General features: G+C 37.0%; 1 long non-coding RNA gene across 4 annotated transcripts in view; it reads left to right on the forward strand.

Moving 5' to 3' along the window:
* LOC311437314 overlaps positions 1–26132 on the forward strand; it is a 487226-nt gene that overhangs the window by 178823 nt on the left and 282271 nt on the right. The window contains exon 5 of one of the 4 annotated variants that reach the window (XR_014693403.1): positions 6663–7889. The exons of the other annotated variants lie outside the window; for them this stretch is intronic. This is a non-coding gene — a long non-coding RNA (uncharacterized lncRNA). Of the gene's footprint in view, positions 1–6662; positions 7890–26132 lie in introns of those variants that run through there. 4 annotated transcript variants of the gene reach the window in all.

The following is a 26132-nucleotide window of genomic DNA, read 5'->3' on the forward strand; positions in this document are numbered from 1 at the left end:
GATTAATGTAATTCTCAGGTATAAACATTATGGGTGGGCCTCTGTTGAATGTACAGCTGTAAAAGTGTAGGCTGCTGCTGGACAGAGACATATTTGCTGCTTCTAAGAAACAGTTATTCTCTGTGGGGATCTGCATTCATATTATCTGTGAACAGCTGCAGAGCTCCTCTACCAGTTCAGTAACCACGTTTTACCCTTAATAAATGAACTGAATAATAGCACAACACAGAAATCAATACTGGAATACCGATTCCTAGTCCTTAATGCCACTGAGTTCATAGAATAGCAGACCATGATGGCTGATGATCCTGAGTAAAATAATGATGATACACATGCAACTGGTGAACAAAATACTTTGTCTTCACAAGTAGTGGTAATACTATAGGTAGCACAAGGTTCACCATAGGCTCTGTCACACATGCAGAAATTTCATCAGGAACAGGAAATCTGTCCTACTAAATGCATGCCATTCTTCATATTTAGAGGTTATATCTACTCAAAACATCCCTGTATCAAACAGATCTGACTAACTCTGTTGTTTTTGGTGATATACTTGAAGAGATCTGTTTAATAATTAGTCTTTTTAGTATTACTCTATTGGGTTGATCTCAAATCTACTGGAAATACTAGGATAGTATTTTTGGCAAGGATAATTTCTTTGAATAGTGTCATATACAGCCCGTTAACTTTTCTGAAGTACTCTCCTGATGATGTGGGTGTAGAACACACTTATAGATTGATTTTCATAGTTGTCTCTGAAACACTTCTCCTAGCTCTTCTGGGAGTGTTTTCTTTGGCTCATTTGGCTGAATTTGTTCAAGGGAACTTCTTCCTAGCCTTACAAATGCCGTTTACCCCACAGTCAGTGGAATTCATCTAGATAGGAGAAGAGATACACATTTGCCATCACTAAAAGGACACTTTTTTTCCCTTTGAAGAATTATGTTGCAAGGTTCAAATACAAAAATGGCTTTATTGGTTCATTATGAGACTTAACGTGCTCAAGAAACCAATAACAGTGGTTCCTAAGTAGGCAATGGCCTCCGCATTGCTGCTACAAGCAATATCCAAAGTACAGTAGATGTTATGTTCCCACATTAACATTGCAGATCTTACAGAAGTCCTTGAGACCTGCTAGCTCGCTTCAGTTTCATTCAGAATACGTAACATGAATGCCTATGGAACTCTGTGTAGGAGTGCCAACTAATGTCATAAACTGCCTATGCGGGCATGACTTGTTTCTCAAACCCAATTTCTAAAGTCAGTGTAGTCCTGGCTCCAGAGCTAGTTTTGAAAATACCCTTAGAGGTAGTCTCAGCAGCCAGAGTTTTATTATGAAAAATGGTTTATTAATGGCCCAGGGAAAAACAAAAATGTTTATTCGCTAGGATGTTTTTCATCCCTTGTTTCTGCCACAGGGTCTTAGCACACACAGGTGCATATTTCCAGGGAACAGAAAAAAAGATGGAGAGTTAGTGCAGCAATCATAGGTTTATTAGCCATTTCTGATATTACACATCGCTTTAGCTACTCAGAAAAATGATCATTTAGGAAACATGGTGATTAACAGCTGAGGAGTCAGGCTGCTGCTTAATATTCATCTGTATTAAATCAATTCCACTGTACTGCAGTCTGGATCATTAAAATAAAACCCTTTCATCAAAATAGATTTCTGGTGTGTTCAGTAAACCTGGTGTTGAGGGAAGAAGAGATTACTATGCTTCTTTTTTGCATCTTCTGAATATAGCGCCAGTCACTAACTGTTTCAGCTCTTACCAGGAATTGGAATAGGCTTAGCCTCTTGGTCAGGACAGTTTTTAATTTGAAGAGTTCAATTGAGGTTACATAAAATGTGAGGACTGAGGAGCTTTTTGCTGTGTGCTGTTATCATTTGTATGCCCGTTAAGCTGTGTTTTTACTAACAAGGCACTTAAAAAGGGGTAAATTTATACAAATATAAGTCTCTTGCCTAAGAATTTGAGTAGGCTATTGCCTGGTTGAGCTTTGAATTTTGTTTTTGCATGCTTTGATCCAGCTGGTAAACAAGTCTTTTCTTTAAGCAAGCTGTTCATTTCATCCAATGATCTCAAGCTTGAAAAGAAAGCCAGTTGTCAAAAGCCCGTAGGATCTAGAGGAATGTGAGAAACAAGACCACAAGGCCTCTGCCCGGGTACACTCTCCTGGTCAGGATGGGACCTCCACCTACTGGCCATGATGGCACGTTCAGCAACAATGTGTCATGAGCCTTTTCCTATACACGACATCTGCAATTATAAAAGTCTCTAGACAAATAATTTTCCACATGCATTAAAATTATCTGACTGCATTGATTATCAAAGGCAAATTTAGAGGACATCTATATTTAATATACTACCAGCACTTTGATTTCTGCCTTTCTGTTTTGTGTTGATTAGACTGCTAAAGCAGGCTGCAGCTTTTTATTAAATTTAGAGAATGCCAGTCAAACAAAAAGTGTTTTATCAGTTTTCTGTGTGAAAGGAACATGAATGGGAACATTGGATTTAAAAGAAAAAGAATGACAAAAAATCTGCTCATCTCTAACCATTCGATATCATCTGCAGTTCAGAACTGGAATATATATATATATATATTAGATAAAAGGAGCACCATTTAGTGCCTTTATCCTAAGCCATAAAATTTTACATACAAATATATAGCAATTTTTGAGTCCTCAGTGAAAATGTTTTAATGCATCTCCACGAGGGTTTAGGTATACTCTATGTTTTGATATGTAAGGTGATATGAATATAGCTAACCTTGAATGTGAGCTGCACAGTAAAACATTTCTGATAACACTGTTGGCTGAAAGGCTCGTAATGCTGAGTTATCTTATCATCCCTTAGATTCTAATTGGGGTCATTTTCTGATAACAGATTTCATGCCAATACTGATATTCCAAATGTTCCTAGAGTAAATTCAGAGGAATAAAATTTGCAATGAGCAGGGGGACATTTATGTCACCATTGTCTATGGCTATATTAGCAAGTAGTATGGCATAAAAGGAGAAAATCTGTAGAGTGTTATTAAGGAGGATTGGATATCTGTAATATGCTTTATGGGAGAGGAGGTGAGCTGCTTTGGACTAGTTTTACTCTGGTCCCAGAGACTGAGCATGGATTAATTACTGGAGTGCATCAAGTGAGTACTGTATGCACATCTTTCAGTTTTGTTTCACCCAAAAGAAATACAGTTCATATGCTCTGAGACTGTTCTGTGAGGGAAGCCAAAGCTCTGTGACCAGGCACAAACAGGTTTGTTTCAAAACTGCACCCTGATCCTCACTAAAACACTGATGTATACATTGCATTATTTTAGTTTATCAAAGAAGACTCAACTTCAGTTGTTGCTAAATACAGCATCCAGACAATTTATCCAAACAAAGACTCCATTTGCTTATTTTACTAATTGCCACAAGGTGAATCAGAGAAATCGGCTTTGTAGCAAGTATAATCTGGGGGCCATATTCATAATTATAATGAGAGGCTAGGAAGTTCTTCAATTTTTATTTGCTGCTGCAGCTTCAACTTAGATTGGAAGAAACTTCCTATAGTGGCACCTGATCTTTTTGACTCAATAGTTAGAAATGAAATAAGTTAAGCAAAGCAAACCTCCTGTCACCTATCAACCCTCATTGTTCACCAGATCAGGACTGCTGCTTTCATACCTTAGCAATTAAACGGAAAGGGTTAAATTAAAAAGCTTAAAAATATTAAATATGAACCTTCTGTACCATTATCTCCTTATCAGACTCATGAAAATTATAGGTGTAGCCTATAAAATAAATCTATTTTCTAAGAGTTTGTTTTTGATGTGTGCCAGTTCTAACAAAATAGTTTTGTTTTCAAGGATCATTACTCATCAATATATTTTTTCCAGATAATTTGCAGGAAAATAAAGCCATTCAGCCCTTATGGGACAAGCTTAAGACTTTAACTCTTGATTCTTCATCCTTCAGGCTACCTTCTTACATGAACATATGATATGGAAATAAAAACAGATGCTTTCCTTGTAAGGCTCAAGTAGACATTTCTGGGTGAAATAAGAGCCACTGAGAAATGAGGGAAATTGTGCTTTACACTGACAAGAAGCAAGAACACAGAGCAATAGAAAAGGCAAGAATGCATTCAGGCAAACCAGTCATTTTGCCTAGCCTTGTTGTTGATAGGTAATGCAGCACCAGGTGTTGATGATTTACTAATCATGTTTCAGTTGTGAAAAATTATATACAATTATCAGGGAAGTGTTCACTATAATTGCAGTGTTAGCTTCATAGTCTTGATGTCTGTCTTAGATACGCTAGATGTAGAGATGAATTTTCACGGCTTTCTACGTTTCGTCAACAGCTCGTATAATATGCTTACAGGCATAATGAGCAACCAAGCAATTGGAATAGTTTGAAGATTGCTAACCCAGCATTTCTGGAGATCATACCAAGCTTCAAACTGCAATTAGAAAGCCATGGTTTGGCTTAATTGATTACCATTTCCAGCAGATTACTTGTACAGTTGCTTTGTTGATATTCTCAATTTCTTTGTTTTCTTTTGGCTGCTTTTTGAATTTCATCCTGGGAAAAAGTGACTTGCAACCATTCGTTCACTTGGAATGTCTACTTTAAAGGTGGACAGTTAGTGTAGGACTTTGAATTTGTTTTCAGGATTTATTTTTCTCATATGGTTAGTCATGGTTCATTACTTGCAGCATCTTTATTTTTCTCAGTTTATCCCAGTTTTAAAAGGATTAGTGTTTCTGTGCCACAGAGACCCTTAGAAAGACCCTGTTAATATGGATTGACTTTTTAGGGTACTGTTTTGATTGTTGTGACAAACAGGTATCTTTTCTCAAGTATTCATATTATATCTTCTACTGAAAATTAAGAAGATAATTCAGTGTTCTTTCTATACCCTATGGATGGTTGGAGGGCTTGACAATTATTCCCACATTGTATCAGCTTGAGATAGTGGACCAAAGGGTATTTAGTGTAGCAGTCATTTAGAGATTCAAGCATGACTTTAAAATGATTTTGAAATGTAATTTCTCATTTTTGATAGAAAACCAACTTCTACTTGTAAACACAAGTAATTCTGCTGTTTGGGTGTCTGTTCTACTCTAAAACTCCTATATAGATAGCTAATTGAAGTCATGTGTCTAAGTTGCAAAGAACAAAACCTCACCAGCTTATCCCTTGGTGTTATGAAGGAATAAAATGGGTGATTGGATGAAGCTCATTCCTAATGCCGATTAAATGAAGGATTACTGATTTCCCTCTCTATTTCTTTATTGTTAATGTCCATTTCTGTTTATATTGTAATTAAGCTCTCCCAGTAAGCTCATTAGTAAAGCATGAGGATTTTTGTTTAATATACCAATATATACAAAGCTGGTTTATTTGTTTAAAGATATGAGCTGGTCTTGAAAAGTGCAAAATTTATTTTTATTCTGTTAATGACAGATCAGCAGCATTTTGCTGATCTAGAGTTCAGTGTAACTGTGAAATTATTCAGAGAAATTATACATGTTTAATCAGCTACCCAGTCTGCACCATATGAAGTACTGATTTAGCGCCTGCAGTTCCCAACTATTTGAGTAACAGTAAGAGTAACGTCACTGTAAAATGTTTCCAAGGGGAATCCGCTTGGATTTTAGAAATTTTCAGAGTAAAATGCTAGTAGTCATTAAAAACAGAATTTCACTGTAGATTAGGGTAAGATTAGCTGTAGATTAGTTCTCTTCAGAAGGTTTATCTGAGCATTTTTTCTTTATAGTTTGAAAGCAACTGCAGTAATTATATTAAATAGTACTAATTTTATGTTTACAAGTTTTCTAAAGAAAGAAATACAGGGCAAATTTTCCTGTAAACTCCAGATCAGTCTCTATCTAATATGGAATAGTCTACGATGTCTGCAATGTTAATTAAACAGTATCACCAGAGTGAATACGGATCATAGCAGAGGTGGGGAAATTTAGCTGAAGTTCTTGATTTATCACTATACTTGCATTTATCACTATAACTTGCAATAGCTCATTGAAAAAAAAGAGAAAAGGCTAACATGGATTAATTGATTACAAGTATACTTGATTACAAGTATAGCTATCATTAAATACTCTCTATCATGTGTCTGCTATACACTTTACACTTGTATATTACATGGAGATTTCAGCTTTTCATTTACAAGTTTAGGAGCAGGATACATAAAGTCAGAGTGGAAGGCAAGGAGATGGGTAAAGGAGAGGTAGATCCTCTTCTATGTGTGTCTTCTGCCCTGCAGCTCACTGCACCAAACAGTTCAGTTCCTATTCTGTTCTCCTTCACCCTGACACAGAGACGGAGGGATAGCACTGGAATCACAGTTTGCAGTTTTTAAGCTGAGAAATTGTCATCTCCTTCGGCACGGGGACAGGAATTGAAATAAGAAGCCAGCATTTGCAGAAAATCTTGAAGACTGTTTTCATGAACAAGAATAGTACTGTAGAAGGACAAGAATGTTTACTTGTTCCAAACTCTTGGTCTGCTATGACAAATATTTTTATGACTAATAAGAAAATATTTTTTCTATTCATCAGGTTTTGCCCAGAATCTTTTTCATCAATAGAATTTATAATTTTGTCTGAAATACACTTAACACTGCATAATTTTTTTTCAGCTTGACATGAGTTTGGTTGTTGAAGTGTGTTTCCTAAAAGAAATCATCAAAACTGCAGATGGGTTCGGTCTGCCATTACTCAGGATTTAGGTCCATTGCACTGATCCAGCTGGCAAAAACTCTACCTTGGCACTAATATTTATCACTAAATATCACTGAAGTAGAGAATCATCGTGTGGTTTGGCTGGAGAATTTCTTCTGCTCTCACAGATCTGCTCGGGTAATAAACCTGAGGTTGTGCCTGGTTGGTTGTCTGTTGCAGTGACTCTTGAAGTTCATTGTGTCTTGTCAGAAGTCATAGAACTTTATGAAAACTTGAAAAAGAACAGACAGAATATTTTTCAAAATATCTAAAGAAAGTGACTAACATTTGATTTGGACACGGCCCGCTCCCTTCACTTGGTGTCTTAGTGAATAAAGAAAATGTATTTTACTTCTTTTGTACATGTTTGAAACTTTGTTTTTGTTGCTAAATATGTTTTCATGAAGACAGGATTTATGTCACGTACTTCACTCAGTCTTGCTGCCTGTTAGTCTCTGAAAGTCGTAATCCTGTGGATTTGAATCCCACACTTCTCCACTGCTAATTGTGATGTGGCAGACAGAGGATTATGACTTTGAGGGAAGAAGAAGCAGCTGGAAAAGATGACCACTTAAAAAACAAAAGTTGTCTTTGCATGAAAACATATTTTTTTATTTTCCTTTCCATTTGCTTTTTTAAAGATCTCACAGAGAGAGGACATGATTATAATCTGACAGCTCTTAATACAAAATACTGGCTTTAATACAAAAGAAATTAAACTATTGATTTCCACAGCAAAGCACTGACAAGGGAAAGGGAATGTCCAGCACTTGAATGATATCTGCTTGGTTCAGGACACAGGCTTCTATAACCATCTAAAGTTTCAGACATGGCAAGTTAGCCAGAATTTAATGAAATGTATTTCTCATGTCATGTTCCAAACTCATTCAATAATTTCACCCATTTCATCATTCAGCTTTTGTATACATAGAACATAACTGTAGGTCAAAGGAACATGAAGAGAAATGCAAGTTTTTAAAACATCCGCCTTCATATCTGCCAATCCATTATACTTCCATCAGGAAGTGTTTCATGCTGTAACATGGCTGAGTTTCATGTATTCTTTTTCATATATTTTCTTATCACATGTATTTATCTAACTGGTGTTGTATAGAGGAAATAAAGGAAGCTGAATCAGTGGCCAACCTTTCCAGGAACATTTGAGTAGAAAGTTTGTGTAAATCACTCAGGTCAAAGTTGAATGTAAGAAAATCATAAATGCCTCTTTCTGTCTAAATATAGCTACTATATACTTTTCCAAGCACTTGCTTTACCCTGATATTAAATCAGCAAATAAATTAGTTAAAAAATAGAGACAACACATGAATTTCAACTAACACTGCTTCCTCCAGGGACCTATAGCTGGTGTCCCTAGAAATATCTTCTTTATTTCTTATTTCAGTGAAGGATAATTTTTGCTGTCCACTTCCCAGTGCTGCTCAAATCATGAGCTTTGTCACCCAGATATAGTCTACTTTATCCAAAAAGGAGGGAATTTTTAAGTTAGCAGACAAGTATTACTAAGTATTGATAAGGGAAGGTAAAAGGAAAGGGCAAACGTTTGCTGTATGCAATAGCTGTTAGTAACTTAGACCTTCCTCTCTTCTCTTCCTTCTTTTCCTATAAAAGAAATGTAAAATATTGTCTTCCTCTTCAAATCCAAGAAGTTGGAGGTCTCCCTCTCTCTTTTGAGTAGAATGACAGAAAGAAGAATAGTAAAAAAGATTGTCTGGAAAGTCTTTTTATTAGTGACAATTAACTGCCTTCCATTCCACATACAGAGAATTACAATACAAAAAAAAAAAAAAAAAAAAAAAAAAAAAAGCAGAATGGGATAAACCATAAAATGTACAATGCAGAACTTGGAGAAGTCTGACAGTAATGTCAGCAAATTGGTGTAAGTTATAGTGTTTTGCTTTAGTTTATAGGCTCAGAGCTGGATTCACATCTTGCCAGTGATGAATCTGGCAAAAGGACTAAGGAATTCGGCACAGTGGCTGCTTCTGGCTGTCAACAGCCTATTTCAGCAGTAAGAAATACATGGAACGTGAAAAATGACCCAACAGGACAGGAACCAGGAATCTGCCTGGCATGGCCCCTATGCAGAAACCTTATTGGGTGGCAGTGAGCCAGCTGTGCTGGCCATTCTAAGACTGTAAAGATTTTGTGAGATTTTTAAGAGATTCAATTTGGATCAAGCCCAGAGGACACAGTTCTCTTTCACACTCAGTTTGGTTTATAATTTCTATTATTTCTATTGTAATTTTTAAGTAGAAAAATTAGTTAATGGAGTCTGGTTAAAGAAGTGATTATAGCATATGACATAGTTTTATATTTTTTTTCTTTATTCTAAACCTAGTCAGTCCTCACCACAAACTCTAACGCTTTGTTCCTGAGCACTTAAGTTGCATTCTGGACTCTTAATTATGGCAATTAGGAAGGCCAGCAATTCCTGGTACACCACACCCAGCAGTGACATACCTCACCTGTGAGCTCAGCCTGTACACTGAAAGTTGTCAACTCTTAAATATCATTAGCAAGAGCTTGGCATCATTTGTGAATGTTTACAAACCACTGTATATTATCCCCTTGGAACAAGACCCAGAATTCTATTTTCATTGTTAAAATCCCTAAAGAATGGGTCTCTTGTCCAACAATATGGTTCTCAGGACTGCTTGGGGGGAAAAAAAAAAAAAAAAAAAGGAAAGAAAGAAAAACATGAGAAATGCAGATAAGGTTCCCACAAATCTTCATTTTCCTCTGTTTTGCTGGTGGGAAAGTGCTAGGTCCTCCAGTGCTTCCCTTAGCCTTTCCTAAACTCAGGCAAGATTCTCTTTCAGTTTAAATTCCAGCATGCCTTGTTCCTTGTTTATTTTTCCCCATCATTTCACAACAATGCTTTTGTCAGATGGAAATGACTCCAACAAAAAGCCAGGTGCATGCACTGGCAGCTTCCCTGCTAAAAGGGATTTTGTCAGATGTTCCTTCCACCTGTGAATTGGCTGCCTGGTTTCAGCCAGATCCTGTGAATGCAATTATTATGCTCTATTTCAAAAAGCTGAAACAAGTTCAAGTTGGTTCTGTCAAAAAAAAAAAAAAAAAAAAAAAAAAAAAAAAAAAAAAAAAAGCTACCATTACAATACAATTTCTCTCCATTTCTTGGGCCCCATTATCAATGAAATAATTTCTCTGACTAGTAGTTTCGTTATGAGTTTGAGCATATATCCTGATCTAAATTTCCGTAATGTTACTTCAAATTTACACCACAGTAATTGCAATCTGTCTCTCTTCTGCACATTTTAAATGATAAACAGATATTTATATTCACATCTTTAACTCTGTTCCCAAACAGTAAAATCCCCTGTCTTTCTCTGTGAAGGGATGAGTCAGGCAGTAATGAGAAACTGCGTGTACGCATGGCTTCACGTAGAGCTCTACTACCTGGAGGGAAGGCTGCTGATATCAAGCAACTGTGGCCTCCCTGGGTTTTTAAGATCCTTGGGCTTTGAGACACCCCTTTCCTTTATGAGGAGGAAACCCATCTTCTCAAAAGGACAAATCAAAGCAAGATTTATTCCTTTTTGTGAGTTTTCTAGACTGACATGAAGAGGCCCATTAAGCAGCATGAAAAGTTCAAAATGAAATAAATTGCTATCCTAAAATAAAATTAAAAAATCAGAGAGAAATGTGAGACGTTCCCCATTAATGGACTGAAGCACAAAACTTCACACATAGTAACAATGCAAACAGCATAGGACTCTTTGTTGCTGATCAAAAGCACTTGGGTAGAAGCAGCAGTCCTCACACAAGTGTACTCCAAGACAGATTTGTGGGAGTTACAAACTGAGAGCAGAAAAAAAACAGCAGCCCAGCATGAGCAAGGAAAACTTGCAGCCGAAGCGCTAGGCAAACTGCCTAGGGCTAGGATTTTCTGATGGCTGGTTGCCCAGCCCTGTGCAAAGAAAGATGGAGCCCTGATGTTACACGGATTCCCAAGATGAAAAGCCAAGGAGGACCGGAGTGTTCACCGAGTAGTCTGATATGGACTGTATGTCCTTGAGTTAAATCCTGTTCAAGTTCCAGCATAACAGAAACAAATGGCCAGTCTTGCTTACAGGCCTTCCAGTCGTAAGGCTTCATTCCTTGAAGCCTTTCTCTGCATAAATACCTATGCCTGTTCTGTGAACTATTTCTTTATTTAACCAACATTATGGTGTAGACTTGCTGAAAAGTCATTGGTAAGCGTTTTCAAAGGTGTAAGGCCATGACCACAGTATGGTTATGAATGGTCTGTTGTGGCTTTTTTTTTTTTTATAGTTACATTTTCATGCTATTAATCAATTTGTCATAAAGACTGCTATTCTAAATTGTAATCAAACTATGGCCTGAAATGGACTCAACCTTTTAAATATCTTGATGTCTTCTATACATAAAATATTTGAAAAGTATTTTTTATTACTCTATATTTGTAGAGTCATATTATTCAAATGTTTTTAAAAATTGAGAGTATGCTGTTCACATGCCTATTTTGATCATGTAGTTTGATTGCAGAAAAATAACAGGAGCATTTTACATAGAGAAAAGCAATATTTTTTTTTTCCTCTCCTTTCAGTTTCTTTTGTCTTTGATGGTTAATAGTGCAGAGGGCTGTCCTGAGGTAATTGTGCAATAGCAATACATGTGGGTAAGCCAGGATGAAAAAATGGAGTAATTCCAGATATAATAGTTGTAGTCAGTGGAACAGGAAAACATGAAAACAAACACATTTCCAAAATGCCTGAGTCTGTTTTGCATGATGTGCATCGTGACAGTGGATATGCTATTTGGTCATGAGTCAGTGCAAATGCTGTGGTTAGAATTTTAGGCTTATCAGTAACTAAAAGTGTATTATTTAGATATATTTTAGTGTAGGATGTCCTACCCGATACCTGTTGTCTAGTGCATAAGAACACGTGAACGGCACTAATAGGAAACAGTGTACTGACCTAGAAGTAACATGGATTGCTTATGATTGTGCCATTTGGATAGCAGTTAGAGCATTTTTCCTTGTTCTGACATAAGAAAAAATTGCTTAACCCTATGTTTCTTGTTTTCATCATATTTTTTAAAGACAGAATAGATGCATTTTATTTTATCTCAGAAATAATATGATGCAACATTCAGAATTTGTTTTAAAGCTCACTGCAGTCCTTTTTAAAGGTAACTTTCACATATTTGTGGAGGTATTATGTCCATCTGGTCGGCTGAGCATGTTCATAGCTAAAAAAGGTTTTCTTTCCAGCTAGAAAAATTAAACATTAAAACCATTGCTGTCAGCAGCTCAGTCAAAAGTGACTCATCTTTGCAGTAAGATTGGGGAAGCAATATCAGAACTAACAAACCAGGGACTGAGCTTTTGGGATATTTACTGGTCAAGACGTATCTATAATCCGACTCAGGTTTCTGACAACATGTTTGTTGCTCATAAGTATTTGTCCAGTAATTTACATGAACAAATGTCAGACCGGGGGGCATTTGTGAACTGTTCAATTTGTTTGCTGTGTAATTGGTTATTTTATCTGAATGACTGAAACATTTAAAACAGGTAAAGAAGCAGCAAAAAGGCACATCCCAATCTGAATATGAAGATGAAACAATCACTAAACTTTTGGAAATGCACTAAACTTTTGGAAAATTCTGAGAAATTTCTAGAGCGCTTGGTAGCCCATCTTCATCCTTTCATGTATTGAGTAATACAACAGCAGCATAGTGCCCAATTTGTTTATTTTACGTGGTAGAAGTAAGAGTTGCATGGATTCCTATCAATTGCCAATTAAAGGTAACTTGAAATTCTGTGTGAAAAGTAGTGGGAAACCTTACACTCACTGCAAGGGAAGTAGGGCTTATTTTCTGAAGTACTCAGCCATAATAGGCAGAATGTGGCAAAACATGCTGAACTGTGCATTGTGCAGTTCAGGGCTACTTCTTGAGTGTATAAAGCAGAAACACAGTATCACTTTTGGTTTTTTAATACACTATGTCAAGACTGGTGATGTTTATGCTGAAGGTATTTTTCTCGTAAGAGGATTTTATAAGAAGAAAAAACATTAGCACTTGGAAAATAAAAATAACATCAGCTTTTCTTTGCACAGTATCTTGCGTGCACCTACTTCTTAAAGGTAAAAAAGCAATCCAAGCTTAAAATCACATTATTATAATTTTAATAATTATAATTATCATATAATTATATAATTATTATAATTTTTTCCTTCGTTGGTTTCTGTATGTAGTGAAACTAGCTTGCACATTTTTGTTATGTATTCTAATTGGGTTAGCTGATACAGATTGATCTTTTTGTTGCTTCTTTTCTTAAACAATAAATAAATAATTAAATGCACAAATAAATAGAAGAAACAAGGAGAGAAAGCAAGTTTGGCGACATTTTACAGTTCTTATTAGTTACTAAGGCAGATCCTGGACTTCGGCTGAGTTACAGTCAGGTCACCACTCTGTAGTTGCACAGATTTAGTCCAACTGAGCATCTGCTGTGTACTGGCAAAAAACACCATCAAAAACAGGTTTTTACCTCCTGAAGCATGTTTTGAAGATGTCTACAATCTGTTAGGAATCCTCTGCATGATATAAATCCTTATACATTGTGCTAACAGTAATTTGACATTAACCCACTAATAATTTTCTGAGTGTCAAAAATGTGCACGCTGACCAATTTATAGACTGTTACTTTTTTCAATTTGAATAGCTTAAATTATCATCAGTATCTTTTTCTGTGAAGATACTTGAAATATATCTTCAGACTTGTTTTAAAAGATAGTTAAATTGTGTAAGGTGCATGACATTTTTAGGAAGATGTGGTATTTTTTCTTAGACCAGCTTAGACCAAGCACTGTGCCTGTTTACAGACCTCATATCTTCATGGTTACAGCATCACAGCTGCTACAAGGAGAGACTAAGTGAAACATTAGGGCACCCACGTCTCATCTGTTTCTGGCCTTTGCTAAAGATGTGGAAGTATTGACAGTGATAGTGTGCATCTCTCCATGCGTAGCTGCATGTAAAATGCTTGATATCTTTCAACAGTTAATTCTGTTTAAAAAAAAGCCTCTCAAAGAGTGGATAGGTTCCATTAACTGGATGCTGTAAATGGGAAATTCAAAGAAAAGTGACTGAAGTCAATGGCATGCAATAGCACAGATTCTCTAATGTTGTCTGGATTTGAAGTGTTGATAAAGCTGCTTTGAAGCTGATTGTTGAAATAAATACATAGGGTCATGACCTTGCCCCTTCTAAGTACCTTATCACCAGCCCTCTAGAACAGTTAGCCAAGGGGAAACATTTCCAAGCAAGGAGGAAGGCACAATGGAGCTGTTTCAAATGCAATCTCACATGAGGAAATATGGATTGATTTGTTGACTCAGCCTAGCCAAGAGTATTGCATTTGTTCAAGACCAAGAGACTCTCTTGGAAGCAAAAGCTCTTTCCTACATTTTATTTAGCATCTCCCACTACACTGCTAAGGTATAACTGAGCGATTTGACCCCTACACTCTCACAAAATCACAAGATTATTCTTCCTTAATCTGTTGCCACAAACGCGTATGCTTCAACCTCCGTGTATTCCATGGAGGCAGACAGCAGTGTGCAGAGGGGATACAGCTGTGTCCCAGACAGTCAGTCATGCCACCAGTGAAAACCATCAGTAGCCTGCAGTGTGGTAGCTACTGTATTTACTTGTTTTGCTAGAATAAAAAAAGAACAAATGATTAGGACTGAGACCAGATGGGAACAAATGATCTGAAGCAGTTCTAAATGTACCAGATAAAACTTTCCCCAGTATCTTTCTCAAATTTGCCAGTGTTTTGGTCCACACCCTTTGCTTCCATATACCTGCCTTAAACAAATACAGCTTCTTGTGCCATATATATCTAACAGAAATTCACACTCAGTCTATATTTAATGCACTGAATTATTCAGCTAGAACAACCAAAGGATATCAACATAAGTTTATCTGTATGAACGAACATCTGATTTTTGAGTCCTGTCATCTGTAGACAGCTAGGACTCTCACACCACCACCATCATCCTCCACCCCATCACTCTCCTCCCAACCAACCCCCCCCCCCAAAAGAAAAAAAAAAAAAAAAAAAAAAAAACCTTCAAGAGATCTGTCAGTAGTCAGTAGAAGATATTTATCTCAGGAATTAATCATTAACAAATATGTTTATTTTTATCTTTCAGTTCTTTTTATCTACCTGGCATTTCTCAACAAAGAGAGCATGACTTCCTTCTATTTATAATTTCCTGGGGGGGGGGGGGAGAAGAGATAATTTTTGTCCTGCAGTTTGTTTGCACAGAGATCAGTCAAACATTTGAAATTTAAGCAGTGTTCACTGGACCTGTACCAGAAGGTCACAGCATGTGTTTCTGTTTGCAGTTTGGATGTATATAATTACTGGAACTAGGTTTCTGGAACAAATGCTCATAACTATATATTAAGTTTCCTTTAAATTTTCTAAATATTTTACAGCATTTGCATATTTTTTTTCAATTTCCATAGCGAACAAGGTAAATATTATTTAATATATTCATAGGTAAACTATATAAAGTTTGGAGATACTGGTTAGTCGTTAATTATTATAAATACATGTAACACCTCTGTTACTCATGATGTCCAGTCAGTTCTGGTAAGGGAGAATATGTATTTCATTTATTTACTAGCTGAGTATTAGCTGAATTAGTTGGACACAAATCAGTCACAGCAATGCTGATTGCACAAACCACAGATGGTCAGTTATTTCTACTTTGACCAAAAATCACCCTGATTTCCTTTCTCTTTGTTAAAAGGCCAACCAAACATCATCAGTCCTGTCTTGTAGGTGATTCTTTATGCTTTCTGTGATGTTGGGAGCACCAAGTGACTACTTTGACCTTTCCCCTGTTATGATTACTGCACATTTTCTGTCAATAGATGATACCTGTCTGTTTCCAGAGTGAATAGCGCTTTACAAATGAAAGGAGTGAGAGATATTGATATTTGTGCATGGACCATTTGATGGTGTATGAGGATGAGCCATACCTTCCAGGGAAAGCAAAATTGAATCCTGTCTCTGATGGTATTTATTTGACATGTGGCATGAAAGAGTGTCCTGGAAGAATAAAGGGTAACCGAATGAAATGACCATACTTCATTTGATGATCACCACAATAATAATTCCAGCTGCCTCAGACCATAATATAAATGTTTTGGACTTTTTCTTTTTTCTTTTTTTCTTTTTTTCTTCCCTTAAATTGTCCATGCAGGTATGTCCCTAATAAAGGAAAAATGATCAATATTTTGGCAGCTGGTGCTTAGGGTGTTAGCTTTTGAAAAAATATGCACCAACTGGAGCCTGCTATTTAATGGGCAAGAGGCTGAGAAGGAGGGAATTTGGATCAGTTCTGTCCAAATCTCATTTGGGTAACAAGCCATCTTCAGAGACAGTGTTACATGAAAAGTAAGAAATGTTGGTGAGGTACCATTACCACTGTTCTTCATGCTTGTTACATCAATTACAAGAACAATATATTTGCAAACATTTTATTCTTGCTTCTTGGCATTAAACAATAAATCCAATAATGATAATTTATCTATCATAAACCACATCTCAGCAATATAGTATTCACAGCCCTCAAGAATATATTTCCCTAAAACCCAAGTCTTTGAATTTCATTGTACTGATGATTTCAAGACAGGTCTAAACTTTACACAGGAACAGTGTTCTGGGCCATAACTCATACTGTGTGACTCAAGGTCCAAACTTTGCTTGCTTCAGACTTGGGTTGGAGATTGTGATCTGTTAATTTTGTTGCTTTAGTTTGTGGATAAGACTAAGGTAATAGCCTATTGATTGTATTACATGCGCAGCATATGGAATGGCTTATTACATGGAATTTGGCCTCCTATATGCTACCGCATTTCTGGGCTCTACTTATGATCAATGGTGTCCATGAAGATAGTATTCATCCTGAATCTTTGTAGGCTTATTTTTCCCTGATGAAAGATGTAAGAATGAAATAAAGCAGGGAAATGAAACATTTTTATCTCTGTACTGTTTTTTTCCTAGTCATTTAACTTTCCAGATTTTAATTCGTCTACTGAGGCTGTAGCCATTGGTAATGACATACTCACTACTCTCATGCTTAAAGTTAGTGCTGTCCAGAGAGGCTGAGCCAAATACTGCTTCCAGTAATAGCAATATAAATCAACCTACTTTGTCTGGGCCCATTCTATCCAAAATATGACACAAATTTCTGTGGACTTATTCTAGATATACTCCAATAAAGCCTTGAAGAGAATTTGTCTTTTATAGCTTAAATACTGCAATGGTACAAACAGTAACATAGCTTATATATTAGGTGTGATTAAGTCATAAAACAGAATTATAAAACATTTGCCCAGTTAAAAAGCACCCGGTAGTATACTTAAATGCTCAAATGGTTGTGGGGGAGCATAAATGGATATGGGAGGTTATTCAGTCAAAAGGAGGTTGGATCAGTGGTTCATCAGTGGAATCCTGCAGTGATACAAACTCTGAGAAGTAGTACCAGCAAAAACTGCCTTCCCTTCCATAAGTATAATTCATGCTCGTTCTATCTAACTGTCTTTCCTGTGGTTGATACTCCACACCTTTTCTGGAAAAAAATAATAATAAATAAATAAATAAAGATCTACCAGTACAGCAGCAATTTCGATCACGTGAAAGAGGAAACTGGATCCCTGTAGCTTAATTTGAATCACTGCAGCATGCCAGTGCTTCAGCAATGTACCTGGAGTATCACAAAGGACCCTGCTAATCCAAAGTGACCACCTTTGTTTTCCATGCAAATGAAAAGCTTGAGTAGATTTTGGCTTTTTTTTTTTTTTTATGCATTTGTTTCTCCTTTTCTCTTTGTTTTTTAGAGTTCAACTCTTCTATCACAAACACTGTGTGTCATTTTCTCCCCAGTTAGATCATACTTTTTACTTGCTACAAGTTGAACATTTCTCTGTTTTCTAATTTTTCATGGATTTCTGCTAGTTAAACCTGAGCAGCAGTAACAGTTGTCTGGAGAGAGTACATCTTTCTTTCAGAATGTATAGTTTCTTGGAAAATAGTTGATTGTCTTGACTTTTCACCTTTAATTTTACTTCCATTCCAGAACTAAACCATACTTCTGGTTTTAATTGTCTTTTTAAAAAATCGGGGAATGGGAAATGCTGTGCACAAACTATTAGTGGACATGTGAAGGACATAAACAGGGGAAGGAGAACCTGTTTGTATTTATGTGATTCATTTCAATAGAAAAGAAGCTGACTGTTCTGAAATGACAAATATTAAGCTGATTGTGCTTCGGGGCCTGTTTGCAGTAATGTTTATGATGATCATGACTGCGAATGAAAATGAAAGGTCGGTCTTTCCCTGCACTCTGTTTTTAACCTCTGTCATATCATGTATCTCTGGATTGCAACTTGGATTCACAATCTAGGAAGCAAACATGTAGTTTCTAAGTGTTATCCGAGTGAAAAAAAAAAATCATTCTTGTCTCTCCTCATGCAAAAAATCCCTCACCAAATACCTCTATGCTTACAGTATGTCAGGTAGCCACTGTGACTGCTCTCTCTCATTCTTTCTTTCTTCCCTGCATGTGCTAACCTTTACCCACATAAGTTTGCATAAGTAGACTTCTGTTATCCATCCTTTTCTTAAATGTGGCTGGAGTTCTCTGGAAACAGAGAAATGCATCTTAAATAATTGCTTTAAAGAATGTACTACCTGTTTGAGAAAGTTAATGGGAACATGCAATTACTTTTCTCCTACCCCTTAAATCTGGCTGGTAATTTGCAGTAGTCAGTAACAGCAAATGATACTCTTTTTACCTTGTGCTAGACTAGCTGTTCTGCACATTTGATGAATGATCAAAAAAAAAAAAAAAAAAAAAAAAAAGAAAAAAGTGGTAGATATCGAGTGCTTTTCAATCTTATGTCTGGATGGAGATATGGGTAAGCATGTAAAATGTGTTTGCCCCTTGAAAATGATAATCTGTGCATGGTACACAATGCTTTACAAGCTAGTAAGCCAAGAAAAATGCTTAAGACATTCCTCAACATTATCCTGAGACACCAATGATAACATTAATTTACTGAGTATTCTGTTTCACTAAGTATAATATGAGAAATCATGTTTTTGTGAGATTGTTTTAAATTGCTTTCGAAATAATAACCAAGAGGAGGTGGGTGTAAAACTTTTTCTTGCAGTGTTGAAAGCATGAACACAACTTTGTGCTTGACAAGAGAATTGGAAATTTAAATGTGAAAATTACAGTGATAAAGCAAGCGAAATATTTAATGTTTAAGTTAAACAACTGAAGCTAACTATTGCTTTGCAATTTTTTTTTTTTTCACCTGCTGGAAGTTACTTATTAGTACATCAGCCTATGGAAGAAAAAGCACCATTTGACCAAGCAAAGCATATCTGTGCTTCTCTTGGACATACGCTCCAGGGTAGTCAAACAGCTGCTCTTGAAATTCATATTACAGCCTGTACAAACATTGTTCTACCAGTTAGTTCTGATTATAAGAAATATATGGTCTAAATAGCTTAATTCTTCTGTATATGGGAAATTCAAGATCTAGAGAGGTGAAATTTACTAATTTCAGTTGTCAAGTATAAAATCCTAAAATTTGAAGTCAAGTATTACTATAAGAGATGACCTCAGATGGGAATACAGCTATTTTTTGAAGGGAGTGATTAACAGATATTTTGCAATATTTTTCAGATGAAGTCTTCTATTTAAACTACTTATGAGATCTTGTTTAAGTAAAAAGTATACTGATAAAATTGCTGTAGTCCCCCATGGAATGAAAGTCTAAAGACCTTTGCATTCATTTTCTTTACATGAATATACTCGCAATAAATCTTTCTATTATATTATTATATTTAGTGCCTGTTCCCTTCCCTTTATAAGGATAAAAAGTATAATATTAAATAGAAAGAAGGTATCTTTAACATCAGTGATTAACACTTTCAAAAGTGGCTATTTGTTATGAGACCTCTCAGAGACATGATTTTCAGACAGCGTTTTCTCAGAAAAGCTTTAGAGTGTAACACAAAATACAGGGCATGCTTGCATCCTTACTTATCTTTTTCAAAAGTGTCAGTCATGATCTATGGATCTCCAGAAAAACAGCTGAAAGTGTGCTGTTCTAAGGGTAATATACAGGAAAATATTGTGCAAGTACATGAGTGAATGCAGTTCATATAGATTGGTTCTCCACTTCTAACAGCCGTCACTTGCAACTTTTAAAGTAGACAGAACATTGCACTAAAAAATTGATCCAAGCAGTAGGCCTTTTACCGTGAGCAGAAGTCATTAATATGTTTTCCTTTTCTCTGACCACTGATATCCTTACTAGAGAAATGAGCTGGTTTTTTCCATTCAGGATCATCTCTCTGCATCCTGGTCATACCAGTTATTATGCTTGTAGATATTCCTGCTATAGTCACAGCTCCTAGAGACCCGCCTTTGTTTTTATTTTATTTTTTCCAGGGCTTCTAGCTGCAGAGAAAAGCTTGGAAAACCAAGGTAAATGGAACTGAAGTCTCAAAAGGCCATTAAATTGAGACAGGCTGCCCAGGGAGGTTGTGGAGTCTCCTTCTCTGGAGATATTCAAGGCCTGTCTGGACGCCTACCTGGGCAGCCTGCTCTAAGGAACCTGCTTTGGCAGGGGGGGTTGGACCCGATGATCTTTTGAGGTCCCTTCCAACCCCTTCAATTCTCTGATTCTGTGATTATAATAGAGCAAGCCATAGCCTAAAATCAACCTAATTTTTGTTGTCTTTTGGTCTTTGAATGCTGCAATTCGGTTAGACTGAAGTGGCCCTTTACTTCCTGCTAGTAACTTTAAGATACAAGTTTTCAATGGGTATTTCTTATGAGAAGTGCTTTGCTAGTTCTTAGTGTAAGTCTGTGCTTAAACCCTGCTCTGTTTCTCTTCTGTTCTTCCTCTTTCTCTAATGAAATCTGTGAATTTTAGCAGTCTATGTGAATGACAGCTCCAAAAAAAAAAAAAAAAAAAAAGTCTAAACCTGCATTTTTATGCCTTATCAGGAAAAGGTTAGCATAAAGGTTACCATAATACAGAAATACTGAACTTCCAGAATTATTTCTTCCATAAAAATAAATACATTTCGGGCAGGCAGCAGAAAGTAATTATTTTAGAATTTTGAATGTAATCTACCTTCTAATCGTGTAATCATCAGTCACGTAAGGGAATGGAAGGACACTGTAGACCTCTGTTAAAGGTGGCCTTACATGAGAATGTCTTTTCCATTAGGCAGTGTTTTCCTGTCCCAGAGAAGAAAGTGAAAGGTGCCAATCACATGGAAGTACAGGACATTTATGATGTGTAAATATTAATCTTTAGTAGTGATGAAAAGACAGCTCATAAGATTTATAATCAAGACCATGATGGAAAAACAGGGTGTGGGAAAACTAACTGCTATATCCATCTCAATTTGGGGAGTTTTAGTGTACTTATTTATGGACTAAATGTGCAGCATTTGGTTAATAGTCAAATGCTATTATAGACTGCATCTGATTCATATGGGTGTTGTCTGCATGCTACCCATTCTTAGCAATTCAATATTAGCAAGTGTCTTTAAAACAATTGTAAACATGCCCAGAGGCTCAGACAATAGGCGCAAGTTTTGTAAATGCAGATAAAACAAGGAATTATAATAATCGTTCGTATTAATACATTTCAGAGAAGATATAAACAAAACACAGCTTTAGCCACACTTGCTGCACTAAGTCAAACATCAGAGAAACCTGGAAGGATCAATTAAAACATTTTTCAATAGCATCTACTTATTTTAGGCCATCCCAATTCAGAATTCACCCATGTTCCTGCTGCTTAGGTTACCGATAGACCTATTAAGCAAATTTTGTCATTTAATAGTAGAGAACTTTCTAAAATCATATCTCGTGCTATCATGAACAATGAATACACTAATATGAGTATTTCTGCAGTAAAAGTAGAGAAATATCTGTGAGAACGTTTGATTTTCTAGTTCTATTGCTAGAGTCCTGATACATTTCATCCTGTATCAGGACTATACAGGGAGGAGCAGTTCTACCATGACCAGCAATCGAGCACAAGGCAGCATCAGTTCTTGACAGGGTTTTTGGGCATAACAGATATGCAAACTGTAAATATCAGTGATGAGTGATGCTCTTGATGAATTTGCATTTTAAATACAAGTTCGTTTGTTTTCAGTGATGTGTATGCATGAACTACTTCACATTTAGAGAGGGATTTGAAATACTGCAATAGATAATGGAGTCAGGGTCTGCCAGCAGGAATTAGGCCTTACGGGGTCTGGATACTGCCTTTTTTTACACTAGGCTGTAGTATTACACCATATGCCAGTTCTATTTATTTGCTTACCCATATGGAAATTTCTTTTTTTCCATCCTTGTTAGCTTGTCATGACACTGTTTATGCTAAACACGCCTGCATGCTTGCTTCCTACCTTCTGTAGCAAGAAATAACTCTTCTAGATCAATTCCCACGCAGCTAAACTTCCAGGGTTTCCAGGCAGTTTTCTGCAGCTTTGTATGTGCAGTGGTACCCTGTGCAAGGTCTTGTGGGAGAAACCTGTTTCTTCAGAGATGTCAAACTTGATTCTTCTTTCACTTGCATTCAGAAGGATAACAGTGAGGCCAAGAGAGTCCTGTCAGCAAAGAACCAGTGTCCAGGCAGATTGCAGATTCGGGCAGTCTGGGCTATAAGATTTGTCCCCAAACTGGTGCTGGAAGCAGATAAAGTTCCAAGAGCAGAGAAAAATCTTCCTCTTTTCCTATCAAATCCATACCAAGACTTTTGCTGTTTTCCCATTTGAAGAATCTTTTAAAAGCAGTTTTCCTGTTCGTGTAGAAGAGCTCTCCCATGGCTGCTGCCCAGCTGCACACTGCCCTTGTATGGGGCAGCAGGGGTTATCTGAGCTTCCACAACGCCAGCAAAGTGTTTCGCCTTCTCACCACCACCTTGTGACTTGAGAAAAATGACAAAGCAGTGTGGGGTTGTGTGTTCTGTTCAGCTCTCCTGTCTTTGCTCCTGTCTCAGAAATGCAAGATTAAATCCATTTCCAAGATCTAACTGTGAATTTCCAGGTAATGCTCTGGTGAACGTTTGGCTTTGCAGAGAAAGACCCCCTTTGCACTGTTGTTCTGCTTTATGTTGTACTGGGCCACTGTTAAATTTTAACAGCAACTGGTAAATACATCTTAGCTTTACAAGGAATTTAATTTCATTCAGTACAAGGAAATGTAGAGGCTAGATTTCTGTATTTTCAGGCAGGATTTCCACAGAATATCCTTGAGCCAGACAGATGCTGTATATCGGTCCTAAATCAAACTCATCACCCTTATTATCTTTCTTCATGCACAGGAATTCATCCATCTGGTGACAGCAGCAATTTCACAGATAAACAGGTCATCTGGGCCTTTATTAAGGTCTGCAAAATGTAATGGGAATCTTCACATTGATTTCAAGGATCAGCTTCTTTATCACTTACTGGCTGTTTCTGATGTTGGAAATGACCTAGGAGGGGGAGTACTTAAATCATCTGAGGCTGTATCTATACTGCTGAGGGAAAGGTGACCATGGGGCAGTTCCTGGTGCTGAAGCCAAATGGCCCAAACTGGTTCACAGCCATAGTGCATAGAGATAGTTCTCTAAAGGAGACTGCCATATACATACATATATAGTACTTATTCTATAGAAGTGGTGTATATACACCACATAGATGGTATGCACATATACCCATAAGGTGCAATCTTCTTAAGATAACTAAGGTGTAAGGTGTAATAATCTTAAGATAACTTTTCCTATGCTTTTTTACACTTAAATATCTGAAATGGAGCGGAGGTTTTGTTGCAGATCATCGGTGGTATTTTTATAGCACAAAAACTGAGGGCGGATAAGAGTCCAGATGAACATTGTATGAACAGGCCATACAGATTCATCTGAGTTGGCATGAGAATCCTAACATTCCTGTGGCTGTCTCCAAGTATCTAAATGACTTGGAAAGAGAACGATGAATCATATATCATTGGGAATAGACCTTACACAGCATTTTCCTCTTCCAAGAATGGCATAGCTAAGCAATGCAAAGGAAGAGTGAAATATTGCTTTTATGCCTTAGGCAAAGAATGACCTTTGCAGTCTGCATTTTGAACTGGAGAGCTTGCCCATACCTTAAGCAAAGTTGGATCCCATCCTATACCTTTGAGTTAGGTCAGAAGTGCAGAGATGCAGGGTCAAGCAGGTAGACTACACATTAGCAAATGGAAAAACATCCAGGGAAGATCTGTAAAACAAGTTGGCTACCAAGAAACTGTTTTCCATCATGGTTATTTTTGTCCCTAAAAAAATAAATTCATAAATAGCTGGCAATGGATTAACCCCAAATATACATACAGAAGACTGAAATCACAGAATCACAGAATTTCTAGGTTGGAAGAGACCTCAAGATCATCGAGTCCAACCTCTGACCTAACACTAACAGTCCCCACTAAACCATTTCCCTAAGCTCTACATCTAAACGTCTTTTGAAGACTTCCAGGGAGGGTGACTCCACCACTTCCCTGGGCAGCCTGTTCCAGTGCCTCACAACCCTTTCAGTGAAGAAGTTCTTCCTAACATCTAACCTAAAACTCCCCTGGCTCAATTTAAGCCCATTCCCCCTCGTCCTGTCACCAGGCACGTGGGAGAACAGGCCAACCCCCACCTCACTACAGCCTCCCTTGAGGTACCCATAGAAAGCGATAAGGTCACCCCTGAGCCTCCTCTTCTCCAGGCTGAACAAGCCCAGCTCCCTCAGCCGCTCCTCGTAGGACTTGTTCTCCAGGCCCCTCACCAGCTTCGTCGCCCTTCTCTGGACCCGCTCAAGCATCTTCATGTCCTTCTTGTAGCGAGGGGCCCAAAACTGGACACAGTACTCGAGGTGCGGCCTCACCAGAGCTGAGTACAGGGGGACGATCACCTCCCTATCCCTGCTGGTCACACTGTTCCTGATACAAGCCAGGATGCCGTTGGCCTTCTTGGCCACCTGAGCACACTGCTGGCTCATATTCAGCCGACTATCCACCATAAATCTGCTTATATTGGCATGGACAGACTGTAAACATAGAAGAAAAGCAGCAGCTGAAGAAGCATTAGGGGAATTATTCCTCAGAGTCTTTTGCTCCATTTTTAAGCTAACACATTTCTTTCAGTGATGCTGGTGTGAAATTGGCCAAAGAAACAGATATCATTTTTTTTTTCCAATCTTCATATTGGATTTTTTTGGCTGACCTTTACCTTCTGCCATAAAATACTACCACACACAAAGTTTTTGTTCTAATAACATAACACTTTTTTTTTTTTTTCTCTCTAAATAGTAGGAAGCAGTTATCCAAAGAGAATGCATTTTATACTTGTGAATTACAGCTGCATTGCTGCTGTGAAATGGAGCAACATTAATCCATTCCTTGGCAACTATCACAGCAAGAATGAGAAATGATGCAGTAAACATATGTAACCTATTCCTCTTTACAAGCTAAAGAATGTCTCCTCAGAGTCCTTCTTGGATGCTGCAATACAGAGATGTTTCAGCAGTCCTGTCCTGAATGAAATATAGCTGGAGAAAGAAACAAATTCAAAGGACTTCCATATTTAACTTTCAAATATACTGGTTATTCTATCACTGTTCTCATTCCAAATGATTTCAGTAGTTTGAGGACAACAAAGCATTGTTTGGCTATGCAGCTTTGAAAAATCTCTGATTACACACTCTGCAGCCTATCAAAATACTGTTTTTTCCTCCAAATGACAAACATGGTTGTTGCCAGACCTAGCCTTGATTGTTTTTCCTTTCATTCTGGCCATAAAATGCTATGGCAGAGAAATAGGAGGGGGTGAAATAGCAATTCTGTTATCTTTGAAATAAAATGGATATAAATCTATACATTGAAGCAGAACTACAACTATTTAGCTGTTTCAACATTGTAGGTAGTTGAACTAATGTGCAAACAATATATGATGTGAATCACTGAACATAAAAAACAAATCCAGGCAATTTAAATGAATCCGTTTATAAACATTGATGTTTAGCAAAAATCTTCCCTGAAATTAAAAACTGATTCTAGAATGTTTTACTAGTCCAAGTAACAATATGACAGCATGTGTGAACAATATTTCAGTGGTTTCAGTGCGATGCTCTGGTACTTATAGCTAAACATATATTTAAGCTGGATAAGGACCAAAATGCCCCTTGGCCTTTAATACACTTTATGCTTAAAAACAAAATTTTGAAATTATTTATTCTTCTT

Source organism: Aythya ferina (genome assembly GCF_964211825.1).
Source record: "Aythya ferina genome assembly, chromosome: 5".
Lineage (NCBI taxonomy): Eukaryota > Metazoa > Chordata > Aves > Anseriformes > Anatidae > Aythya > Aythya ferina.